We start from the raw sequence: 12,253 nt of genomic DNA, 5'->3' as shown, positions 1-12,253 counted from the left end.
ACCAATATGCTCAGATTGATTGTCGGATGGGGGGAAAGGAACAGCTGGCCAGCTGTCTGTCATAACAGCACAAACTCATTTTATGTGGCAATACGATGCTCCTTATTGCCAACAAACCCTTGCATGTGTTGGTGTCGTATAAAAAAATTATGATCACTTCTTTTTAATGGTAGGTTTAGAGAGCGTCCGTATTCTCCCATGCTGACTCTCTATAAATCTGTCTCATCTTGGTCAAGTCTAATCCCTTTCCTCTTCCTTTGGAGCATGTTTAGCTGTTGTTGCCTCAGGATAAAACACCTTTCTTGTTAGTGGACAGCTATGGAAGGAGAAGGGGAACAGACGAGGGATACTTATTTTGTCAGGCTATCTGATCTACTGGCCCTCACAAGTTCTAATGACATAAAGTCAGGGGAAGGTGATGTACTCTTGCCATACTGGTAAAACATTTTTATGTTCCTTGTTATGCAAATAGGGTCCCCAAGAAAGACACCCTTCTGCAGTTCAGTGACTACTTTTTCTTCTTCTCATCAGTTTTGCAATTTAGAATGTGCAATTTATGAGAGGTTTGGTGTAGTTTAGTGGTTAGAGTGTTAGACTAGGGTCTGGGTGACCAAGGTTCAACTCCATAAGAACATAAGAAAGGCCCTGCTGGGTCAGACCAAGGTTCATCAAGTCCAGCAGTCTGTTCACACAGTGGCCAACCAAGTGCCTCTAGGAAGCCACAAACAAGACGACTGCAGCAGCACCATCCTGCCTGTGTTCCACCGCACCCAATATAATAGGCATGCTCCTCTGATACTAGAGAGAATAGGTATGCAGCATGACTAGTACCATTCTAATAGCCATGAATACCCCTTTCCTTCATGAATATGTCCACTCCCCTCTTAAAGCCCTCCAAGCTGGCAGCCATCACCACAACCTGGGGCAGGGAGTTCCACAATTTAACTATGCGTTGTGTGAAAAAATACTTCCTTTTATCTGTTTTGAACCTCTCACCCTCCAGCTTCAGCAGATGACCCCACGTTCTAGTATTATGGGCAAGGAAGTAAAACTTCTCCCTGTCCATTCTCTCCAAACCATGCATAATTTTATAGATCTCTATCATGTCTCCCCACTCTGCCATGGAAGCTTCCTGAGGGACCGTGGGCCAGACACACACTCTTAGCCTAATCTATGTCACAGGGTTGTGGTGAGGATAAAATAGAGAAGAGGAGAACAGTGGGAACCATTTTGGGTCCCAATGGGGAGAAAGGAGGCAAATAAATGAACTAAAGTAAATAATGATGTAAATAAATTATACGTTGCCTGGATTGATAAATCCAGGCAAATGACGGTGTTTTTTTTTAATTGAGTACGTTGAATTAGGAAAATGAAAGCAGTCTTAATGAAGAACACTTGTTCTACCCATGCTTTATTTTCCTCACTGTTTTCTGTTCACAGGCTTTTCTTGCAGTTTAGTTGGCAACCTTCACTGTCACTACTCCAACCTGGAACATTCCAAGTCTAACACGAACAAATTAATTAAAGAACTGTAATATTGCAATGTAAAGTTTTTGGCTGCAGTTATCACTCTGTCAAAGAAAATGAAGTTGATTAGTCATGCAAGTTTTAGTGCTAATCAATTACATTTGCACTAATTTGCATGCATCTAAAACCAGTTGTATGGTCTGCCTTCAGGCCATTTACTGTATCGCACCAACTGTTTCACGGGGTTGATGTAAAGGATGTATGCTAACCTGAGCTCCTTGGTGGAAGAGTGGGATAAAAATGTGGTGCTCTAGTGCTGATGAAAAGAACACATTTTTGAGCCCATCAGAGAAAAACCATTGCCTTTAAAAAATAACAGGGCTGCTTTGCTCCAACCTGTAGTTAAGATGACAAAATTTGCAGAGTCCAACCTCTTCCTTACTCAAGGAATCCTTCCCTTCTGAGTCTTGTGCTCTTGCTTTATAAAGAGCAGCCCACAATCTGTCAAACCATCCACTAACCAACAACCTGGTGATACAGACAAGGTCACCTGCTGATGAAGTTTCTTGCAGCATTTCACAGAGCATGGAGGAAGCTGATGGGAAACTTTTTTTTCTTGATTGAACTGTCAAGTGGAGTGAGTGCTGAATTCTGGCAGTGGGGTGTGGCTTCCAAGGACTGCACAAGCAACAGCCCTCCTTCATTATTTGCTCCCTTGCTATTAAATGTTCAGAGTTACACTGCCTCTGAACATGGAGGCTCCATTTCACTATCAGGGCAATGGACAGTTGGCGGAAGACTCCATGAACCTGTTGGATCCAGTGGTTGTGAGACATCCTGGTTACTCCAGTGAATGCTCTCCATGAAAGTTTTATTTCCCCAAACAACACCCAAGGGCCAGTCAACCCAGCTAGATGCTTCAGAAAAGTCCATTAGCAGGGCATGTAACAGCCCTCCCCCCACTATTTTCACCTTAGTATCCAATATTCAGCATTATTTTTGTAGTTTTCTTGCTTCTTCGTTAGTTTTTTTTTCCTGCTCCTCTCTCTTCATCATGGCTGGCTGCTCCACTTGAGGAGTCTCTCCCACCCATCACGGGATGGGCAGGGTCTCTGTTTAGTGTTCAATATATCACTGTCCAGCATGGCTTCATTCACTTACTGCTAGATGGATCAAGGCTCATTCCAGAACAGGGGTGATCTTAGTGATTCTGGGCTCCCAGGCAAAAGCCAGGGATATGCCCACAGAGTTACTGCCACCAGCACCACCCTGCCTGGGCCCACGCACCGCTGCTCGGGGCCATCCCTCAGTGGGTGGGCATGGCTGCCTGACCTTAGAGGGGGCAGGTGCACATGCAGTGGCCAATTGCCTTTTTCCTCCTCTGTAGGGGTGAAGATGTGGGTGGTTGGGGGCCCATACATCACAGGGCCCAGGGTAGTAGCCCTGGATGCTCTGTGGCTAAGGCCATCCCTGTTCCAGGCCAAGGCTTAACAGTTAAAATGGCCTGTTGCTTGTTTCAGAAGGAGGAGGAGGAGGAGTTTTTATATGCCGACTTTCTCTACCACTTAAGGAAGAATCAAACCGGCTTACAATCACCTTCCCCTTCCCCTCCCCACAAGAGACACCCTGTGAGGTAGGTGGGGCTGAGAGAGTTCAAAGAGAACTGTGACTAGCCCAACGTCACCCAGCAGGCTTCATGTGTAGGAGTGGGGATGAAGCCAGCTTAACATATGGTGCTTTAATATAGCCACCAGAAACATCCCTAAGCATTCTTCCCTACTGATGTGTGTGCAGTTATGTGGTCTTCTGGAGCCAGAAAAAAATATTTTTTGGGAAAGCCTCTTCTACTGATTATATTCTGTGGAGTGTGGATTTGCTGTAGGTAAGCCTGCTGTGGTTGCCTTGTAAAACTGGAGCAATCGTCTGTTAAACTCTTAGCAATGAAAATCTGATACAAACACAATAAACATTAATTTATTTCTCTGGTAGATAAAACATTGGGAATAGCATTGGCTTTAGACCTTGAAATCTGTGATGGGAAAGCAGTGTAAATTGGGATGAAGGATGAGGTAGATGCAGAATTATGAGGCTTCAATAACACAGATATATATATATATATAGTGAATTGGATCCCTCAGATCTGTTCTTCCCTGACATGAAGCTCTTCCACTTGCATCAGAAGAAGACTCCTTGTGGTAGAGGAAAGGAAAACCAGTAGCGGAACAGATCTTTTTGATCCAAACCCACTGGCTTTTTTAATTGAACACATGAAGCTGCCTTATACTGAATCAGACCCTTGGTCCATCAATGTCAGTATTGTCTACTCAACTTGCAGTGGCTCTCCAGGGTCTCAGGCTGAGGTCTTTCACATCACCTACTTGCCTGGTCCCTTTAACTGGAGATGCCAGGGATTGAACCTGGGACCTTCTGCATGCAAAGCAGATGCTTTACCACTGAGCCACAGCCCCTCCAACTACAACTTGCAAACTTTTCCCAAACTTTTGGGGTTGTGAACCCCAAAAATCAAACCAATAATCATATAAAAGATCTTACTGCAAATGTTAATGTATTGTCCAACAATAAAGGCTATAAATTATACAAAAACACAACTGCGCTAAAGCCATTTGTCAAATACAATCCTTGCATGAACGGTGCAGTCTTAAGCAGAGTTAGACTGTGCTAAGTCCATTGACCTCAGTAGACTTAGAAGGCTGTAACTCTGCTTAGAATTGTACTGAAGCTCACCCAAATGCTTGATGGAAGGGACTTTTTTCCATTCAAGATCACTGAAGGATATAAGTGAACATACCAAAGTGTGTGTGTGGGGGGGGTATTCCATAGGGCTGGGCCCACCACTGTAAAGGTTCTGTTCCTGGTAGATGTCAGTCTGGCATTCAAGAAAATGTGAAATGATTGCACAATTTTTATTAAAATGTGCATACTCAAGAGAGTATCTTGAGAAGGGCCCCACCTGCAGATATATATACAAATATATCATGTTTTTAAACTATACATGCAACTACTCCAACAACAAATATCTGTCCAGTGCTTTTCAGTGTGCTTTTCATACATATGAGGGCCTTCAGATGGGAAGATTGGGGGCAGGAACGTGGAGGGGTGCAACGTTGGCTGTGTCATTATGTCAACCCATAGCATTTCTGATAATTCCCAGAGCTACCCTATGTCACTTCCGGGGTTTTCCCAGAAGTGACATAGTGATGAAGCCAACACACACACACTTTTAAAAAGATTTTCCCCTGCCATCGTTTGGAGCTGCAGCAGGCAGCAAATCTTGGGGCAGGGAATCTCCTACCCCAACTGGAGGACTGGTGAGGATAGAGGGTCTCTTCGTCCATCCAACTTCCTCTTTCTTCATCATAGTACCTATATATATCAGAGTGTGATTCTTGGGTGTTTGATTTGTTTACTCCGTTAATTAGAGGTTGATGATACTTGAAGCTAAGGAGAGGAGAACCTAAATTATTTAGGGGCTCTTGGCCCATCTCCATTTGAGAGGTATTATTGTAGTATGAGTGATTTCCATAGCTGTTACGTTGGGTTTGCAGTGGTGGATGAATAGAGTCCAAAATGATATCAGTTTTATGGCCACTGTATTTTCAAGCAAGCCTAATTTGAGAGTTTGCCAAAAGAATAAAGACCTCAGAGCCAGACACACATCATTCCCCCTTGTTTAGCTCAGTTCCTTTCTTCATTTACTGAAGAGTAACTGCAAAAATCATTGCATGATCAAAAAGCTGGTCCATTTCTTTGATGCACCATCAATGTTCACTCTGAGTTTGCAACCCAGACTGTGTTTTGAATGAGAATAATTGGCTTATTGATTGATTAACTTACGTGTATTCCACCTTGAGTCCAAATGTCTCAAAGAACACACATGGAGCTGCTTTATGCTGAATCAAACTGTTGGTCCATCAGAGTCAGTGTTGTCCACTCAGACAGCTCTCCAGGGTCTCACATGAACACATGAAGCTGCCTTCTACTGAATCAGACCCTTGGGTCCCTCAAAGTCAGTATTGTCTACTCAGACCGGCAGTAGCTCTCCAGAGTCTCAGAAAGAGGTCTTTCTCATCACCTACTGCTTGTTCCTTTTAACTGGAGATGCTGGGGATTGAACCTAGGACCTTCTGCATGCCAAGCAGATGCTCTACCAGTGAGCCGCAGCCCTTCCCTGGTGTAACCCATTTCCTTCTTCCAAATAAGTGAATAGTTATTCCTATGGAGAAGCATGGCAACATGGGTAATTGGTTTCAGCAAGTCCCAGCCCTCACTTACAATGATCCTCCACAGGCCCTTGCAATTTAAAAGTGCTTGTAATTATTTTGCTAGTAATAGTAATAATATGTCCCCAGCAGAATAGGATGGTTTGCTCATCTTAGGCTTCCAGGAAGCCCTCTAGTAAACTGTGCAGCATCTTAAAACTTAGAAACCTTTATATGCTGAACCCCACACTTTCTACAGTTAGCTGGACAAAATCCCAACCTTTTCCTCCATTAAATATTCTGCTATTTCACATGAACATCCCAGCTCTGTGTATTATGCCTATCCAATGATTCAGCATGCTGCCAAAACCACTTGGGTCCTCTAATGAACTGAGGAGTTACTGCACTGACTTCTTCCTCTGGCTCTTGGAGATTATTTTATGTGTAGTCTGTGTGAAAATTGAGCCAAGTCCTGGAGGCGTATTTCTTCGAAGACCAAGTCCTTCCTTTGTTCCCACCATCCTTGCTTAGGAGATTGTTCTGGGAACTAGTTGAAGAGGTGGGTGGGAAAAGGTTTTCCTGCCTCCAAAGTTTACACTGGTTTCTGAGAGTTCACTGAGAACATCTTGAGAACAATGCAGCCCCCTTGGAGATAAATCTCATTTGGAATACACTGTGCAACGGCACTTAGTACTTTATAGGCTTGATCCCTTCAGTCGTTTACAGGTCTTCCTGGCTGGACCTTATTACATGAATCAAGTGTCTTTTATGACCAAATTTATATTTTTAGTGAGCTGTAGGGCTGTTGAAAAAAAATTCGGTATAATTCGGATTCGGCAAAATTCGGCCCGTTTTGATTCGGGCTGTGCCGAAGTCCGAACTCCCCCGCTTCGGATCCCCGAAATTCGGGCGAGATCCGGAGTCCGGGGGAAAATTCGCCCCCCCGCGCGCCTTCAGGGGGCTTCCCTGAAGGCGCGCGTGGGGTCTTTAAACAGATCTGCGCCTCCCAGCCGGGAGACACAAGTCTGTTTAAAGACCCCCTGCGCGCCTTCATGGGGCTTCCCTGAAGTCCCGGGAAGAGGGGTGGGGGTCTTTAAACCCCTCTGCCCTGCCTACGCAGACAGCGCAGAGGGGCTTGACAACCCATCCCCCCTCTTCCCAGGAGTCCTGGGAAGAGGGGCGGGGGGGCGTCAGCGCAGAGGGGCTTGACAACCCACCGCCCCTCTTCCCGGGAGTCCCAGGAAGAGGGGCGGGGGGTCTTTAAACCCCTCTGCCCCCCCCCGCGCCTTCATGGGCTTCCCTGAAAGCGCACGGGGAGGGCTTTAAATAGATTTGGGCCTCCCGGCCGGGAGGCACATATCTATTCCACGCCCCCCCCACGCCTTCAGGGGACTCCCCTGAAGGTGCGCGGGGGGGGGGGGCTTTAAATAGAATTTTCCTTGATTGTTCTAAAGCAGTTGCCCTAAAGAATGAAAAAGAATAATTATTGGGAAAATATGTTTGCATGTTATTTCAAAGCAGCCATTCTATACATTCTTTCTTAGGAGGAGTCAGCACCATTGCACTAAATGAGACTTGTTTCCAAGAAATCATCTGTTTCTGTTAGGAATGCAACTTCAGCTCACTTTATTGTGTAGATAATTCAGCTAATACTTTAGTTGGTTAGTTGATGGGGTGAGTTTTAACTGGAAAGGATCAATTTGAATTACAGGGGCTGTTATTATAATAGGAAGTGAATAAGAAAATATTAGAAATGGCTTCTCCTTGTAGAGATGAGTCAGTGTAGATATAAACCTGCTTCCTTCTTAAACATGTTTACAGGAAGCAAGTGTGTGTGTGTGTGAAGTGCCGTCAAGTCACAGCCAACTTATGGCAACCCCTTTTTGGGGTTTTCATGGCAAGAGACAGAGGTGGTTTGGCAGTGCCTTCCTCTGCATAGCAACCCTGGTATTCCTTGGTGGTCCCCCATCCAAATACTAACCAGGGCTGACCCTGCTTAGCTTCTGAGATCTGACGAGATCAGGCTAGCCTGGGCCATCCAGGTCAGGGCACAGGAAGCAAAGAGTAGGAATAAATGGACAGTTCTCACAGTGCGGTTTCAAGGATCAGTATTGGGGCCAGTACTATTTAATCTGTTTATAAATTATCTAGAACTAGGGGTGAGTGGTGCAGTGGTTTGCAGATGACACAAAGGCCAAAAACGCATGGTCCCTTAACCCACTTTATTCCCCATTTCAGCCAGGATCAAATTTACCCGGGCTGGGGGGAAACTGTACTCATTACCTTGAAAAGCAAGGACGAAACTGTGCCAATCGATCCATGTAAACAGAAAGTGCGGGAGACATGAAGTTCCTGTTTAGTTTGGCACACACACCCCACGCCCCCAGTGATTGGTCGTTTCAAATTAACCAATGAGGGCCTTCCCTGCCCAGGGAAACGACCAATCACCGGGGGCGGGGGTGTTGCAAGCTAAACAGGAACTGTGCACGTCTCCCGCACTTTCTGTTTACATGGATGGATTTGCACACAGTTTCATCCCTGCTTTTCAAGGTAGTGTGTACAGTTTCTCCCCAGCCCGGGTCAATTTGATCCTGGCTGAAATCGGGAATAAAGTGGGTTAAGGGACCATGCGTTTTTGGGCAAAATTATTCAGGATGGTGAAAACCAAGGATGACTGTGAAGAGCTCCAGGAGTATCTCCACAAACTGGGTGAGTGAGCAACAATGTGGCAAATTAAGTTCAATGTTGGTAAGTGTAAAGTCATCCACATTGGGACAAAAAATCCCAACTTCAAGTATAGGTTAATGGGGTCTGAACTTGCTGAGATTGAGAGGGGAAAAGATCTTGGGGTTGTAGTAGATAGCTCAATGAAAGTGTCAACCCGGTGTGCTGCAGCAGTGAAAAAGGCAAACTCTGTTAGGGATTATTAGGAAAGGGATTCAAAATAAAACAACCAATAATATAATGGCCCCATATAGATCTATGGTGCAGCCTCATTTTGAATCCTGTGCACAATTCTGGTCACCATATTTCATAAAGACCATCACAGAGATGGAAAAAGGTACAGAAGAGGGCAACCAAGATGATTAGGGGACTGGAGCATCTTGCTTATAAGGAAAGGCTAAAGAGTCTGGGACTTCTTAATTTAGAGAAGAGACAACTAAGGGGGCATATGACAGAGGTTTATAAAATTATGCACAGGGTGGAGAGTTCACAAAGAGAAAAATTTCCTCCTCCCTCAGAATTACTAGAACTCGGGGCATCTGATGAAGATGATGGGCAATAGATTCAGGATGGTCAAAAGGAAATACTTCTTTATACACCAAGTGATTAAAATGTGGAATTTGCTGCCAGAGGATGTAATGATGGCCACAGGGATAGACATCTTTAAAAGGGGATCAGATGGATTCATGGAGGATAGGTTTATCAGTGGTTACTAGCCATGATGACTAAAGGGAACTTCCATCTTCAGAGGCAGTAAACCTCTGAATCCCAATGCCAGGAGGCAACATCAGGAGAAGGGCTCAGCCTCTATGTCCTCTTGTTGGCCCTCCAGAGGAACTGGTTGGCCACTGTGTGAGACAGGATGTCAGACTAGATGGACCACTGGCCTGATCCAGCAGAGTTCTTATGAAGCTGTGAAGCTTCAAAGGTTTTGGACTTTTAAAAATAAATTGTACTGGAGATCTTTATGAGCTCTGTTGTGATGTTCCTTTCTTGTCATGTAGAGTGGAGCACTGGTGTGGGATGGTAGCTTGACAAGACTCTTGTGAAGTTGTTTGACTAGAAAGATCCATGTTTTTATCCAACTCAGCTGCACTTTTCATTGGAAGCTTCTGTCTAAATGGGCCAGGTCTTCTTGATGGATTTTGTGCTTTGGTTGAAGGATGGAGCACACAGGAGGGTTGTCTTCCCTTATTTGTGTGCCCACCTTCTTCCTTGCTAGTAAGTCTTTGTTAACTAGAGTTACCAACTTCCAATTGGAGCCTGGGGTTCTCCACAAATTACAGCTGATCACCAAATTACAGAGATCTGTTTCCCTAGAGAAAATGGCTGCTTTGGAAGGTGGACTATATGTAGGGTTGCCAACTTCCAGTTGGGGGCTGGAGATCTCCAGGAATTACAACTGATCACCAGACTACACAAAACTCTTATTTATTTAAAACATTTATTCCACTTCTCCTGGAGAAAATGGCTGCTTTGGAAGGCGGACTGCATGGCTGTCCTTCCCTTCTCTAAACCCCACCCTCCCATGCTCCACCCTGAAATCTCCAGGTACTTCTGAAGCCGGAGTTGGCAACCCTAACTGTTTGTTATCACATCCAACCTGGGTTCCCTCCTCTTCCCAAACTCCACCCTCCCGAAGAACTGCCCCCAAAGCTCCAGGAATTTCCCAACCTGGAGTTTGCAACCCTATCCCTAACTCGGCACATCTCTTTTAAGATGCTGCCATAGTTCAGGCCTTAACTTTGCTCTCCCCCGTTCCTATGCTGGAAAGAAAACGGAGGCTAGCAAAGCAAGACTAATATGAAGTTGGTTCTCCAGCCAAAGCACCCCAGCGACTGTTTGGGATGGCCCACTGGGGGAGGGTGCAGACGTGCCACAGGATTGGGAGGGGCTGTGGCTCAGTGGTAGAGCATCTGCTTGGCATGCAGAAGGCCCCAGGTTCAATCCTTGGCATCTCCAGTTAAAGGGACTAGGCAAGTAGGTGATGTGAAAGACCTCTGCCTGAGACCTTGGACAGCTGCTGCCGATCTGAGTAGACAATACTGACTTTGATGGACCGAGGTATGATTCAGTATAAGGCAGCTTCATGTGTTCATATGTGTTCATGATCTCTGCTGGCTACCAGGGACTGGCATCTCCTTCTGGGCCTACAAGCTACTAACTGGGCTCAGGTGCCATGGGGGCTTGGTTCGGTGCAGAACCAGGAGGGGTAGCTAGTACCTTGCTTGTTGCCACAAATACTGTCAACTACTGGTCCTTGTGCTGTCACATGGTTACTGGAATCTGTATACTGCCTATGCAAGTGCAGAGATGAGAAAATCCCCATCTTCCTCTTCCTCCTCAGATTTGGCAACAGTTGCAAATCTAGCTCTCAACAGCTCCATGGCTGTCCCACCTCAACAGCTGCCAACCTCCAGAGGGGCCTGGAGATCTTCTGGGATTATAACTGATCTCCAGACAAGGGAGATCAGTTCCCCTAGAGAAAATGGCTGCTTTCGGGGAGAGGCGGCAGACTCCATGGTATTCTACCCCAGTGGTAGGGTTGCCAGGTCCCTCTTCACCATTGGTGGGAGGTTTTAGGGGCGGAGCCTGAGGAGGGCAGGGTTTGGGGAGGGGAGGGACTACAATGCCATAGAGTCCAATTGCCAAAGCAGCCATTTTCTCCAGGGGAACTGATCTCTATCGGCTGGAGACCAGTTGTAAGAGCAGGAGATCTCCAGCTAGTACCCGGAGGTTGTGAATTCAAAGTGAAAGCACAAGCACAAATGAACCCACAATAAGGTTACAACAATACAATATTGCTGTTTAGAAAAATATATTGAGAATGCGAATCTCACAAGCACAAGCTCAGTTGAGCAAACAAGAAATTTACAATTGGTCTAAGTTAGACCCAATATAACGACGCAAGAAGCGTTACAAAATAGTACGCATAGGCAAAATGCTCAATTTTTTTCCAAGTCCGTACATACAAATGGCAGCAATCAGGCCACGGAAACAAGCCGTTGTGCAATGGGAATCCGGTATAATTCCATTTCATGTGAAACTTTTTCAAGCCCTTGGCCCCTCCGTGCCCAGCTCATTCAATACACGAAGGAGCGCGCCTTCCTTGTATGCATGGGCGGCAAAGAAAGTACCCGGAGGTTGGCAGCCCTACCCACTGAGGCCCCTCCCCTCCCCAAACCCCACCTTCCCCGGGCGACACCCCCCACCCCCAAACCTCCAGGAGCGCCCCAACCCAGAGTTGGGCACGCTCCCCGCTGCCCGGCCTCGCCTTCTGCGCGCGCCACGGGTCTCCCGGGTCCCGCTCTTCTCCCGGTCGCCCTGCCCCAGCTCGCCACGCGCGCGCAGCCAGCCGGCCGGCCGGCCGGGCTGTTTTGTCTGCGCCTGTGCGTTTCCTAACGAGCTGGTCTGGCGGGGTGGAGCCCGGGAGGCGGGAGGGAAGGGACCCCCCGCGGCCGGGCGAGCCCAGGCCGCCGCAGCGGCGCTTCTCCGCCAAGATGCCCGGGCCCCAATAAGCAAACAAGCCCTCTCCTCGCCGGGCTGCGCGCACACGGCGGCTCCCCTGCGCTGGGGACGGGGGCGCTGGCTATCCCTGCGGTGCGCCCTGGAGCCGAGCCAGGGTCTAGCTGAGAGACCGTTAGCTGGGGATGTGGTCGCTTTTGTGCGAAGCGCTCCTTGCAGACACAGGGAAGGGGAGGGAGGGAGGCGGGAGGCGGGGAGGCGCGGCGAGAGCCGGAGAAAGGGCTGTGCCTGGATTCTAGCAAACCACCGAGGAGGGAGTCCAGAGAAATGGATGCTGCTGCTGCTTCTGCTGCCGCCTGTTAGGCCAGAGGCCTGCG

At 47.1% G+C, this 12,253-nt stretch overlaps 1 protein-coding gene and 1 non-coding gene across 6 annotated transcripts in view; one reads left to right on the top strand and one right to left on the bottom strand.

Moving 5' to 3' along the window:
- FRMD4A (FERM domain containing 4A) overlaps positions 1–12,253 on the top strand; it is a 341,204-nt gene that overhangs the window by 152,395 nt on the left and 176,556 nt on the right. The window lies entirely within an intron of this gene.
- On the bottom strand, positions 3,864–3,935 carry TRNAA-UGC (transfer RNA alanine (anticodon UGC)). The gene has a single exon. It is a non-coding gene; the product is annotated as a tRNA-Ala (tRNA).

The sequence above is a fragment of the Euleptes europaea genome, chromosome 3, assembly GCF_029931775.1.
Source record: "Euleptes europaea isolate rEulEur1 chromosome 3, rEulEur1.hap1, whole genome shotgun sequence".
Taxonomy (NCBI): Eukaryota; Metazoa; Chordata; class Lepidosauria; order Squamata; family Sphaerodactylidae; genus Euleptes; species Euleptes europaea.
Note: the sequence above shows the minus strand (reverse complement) of the source record. Positions and strands in the feature narration are given on the sequence as shown.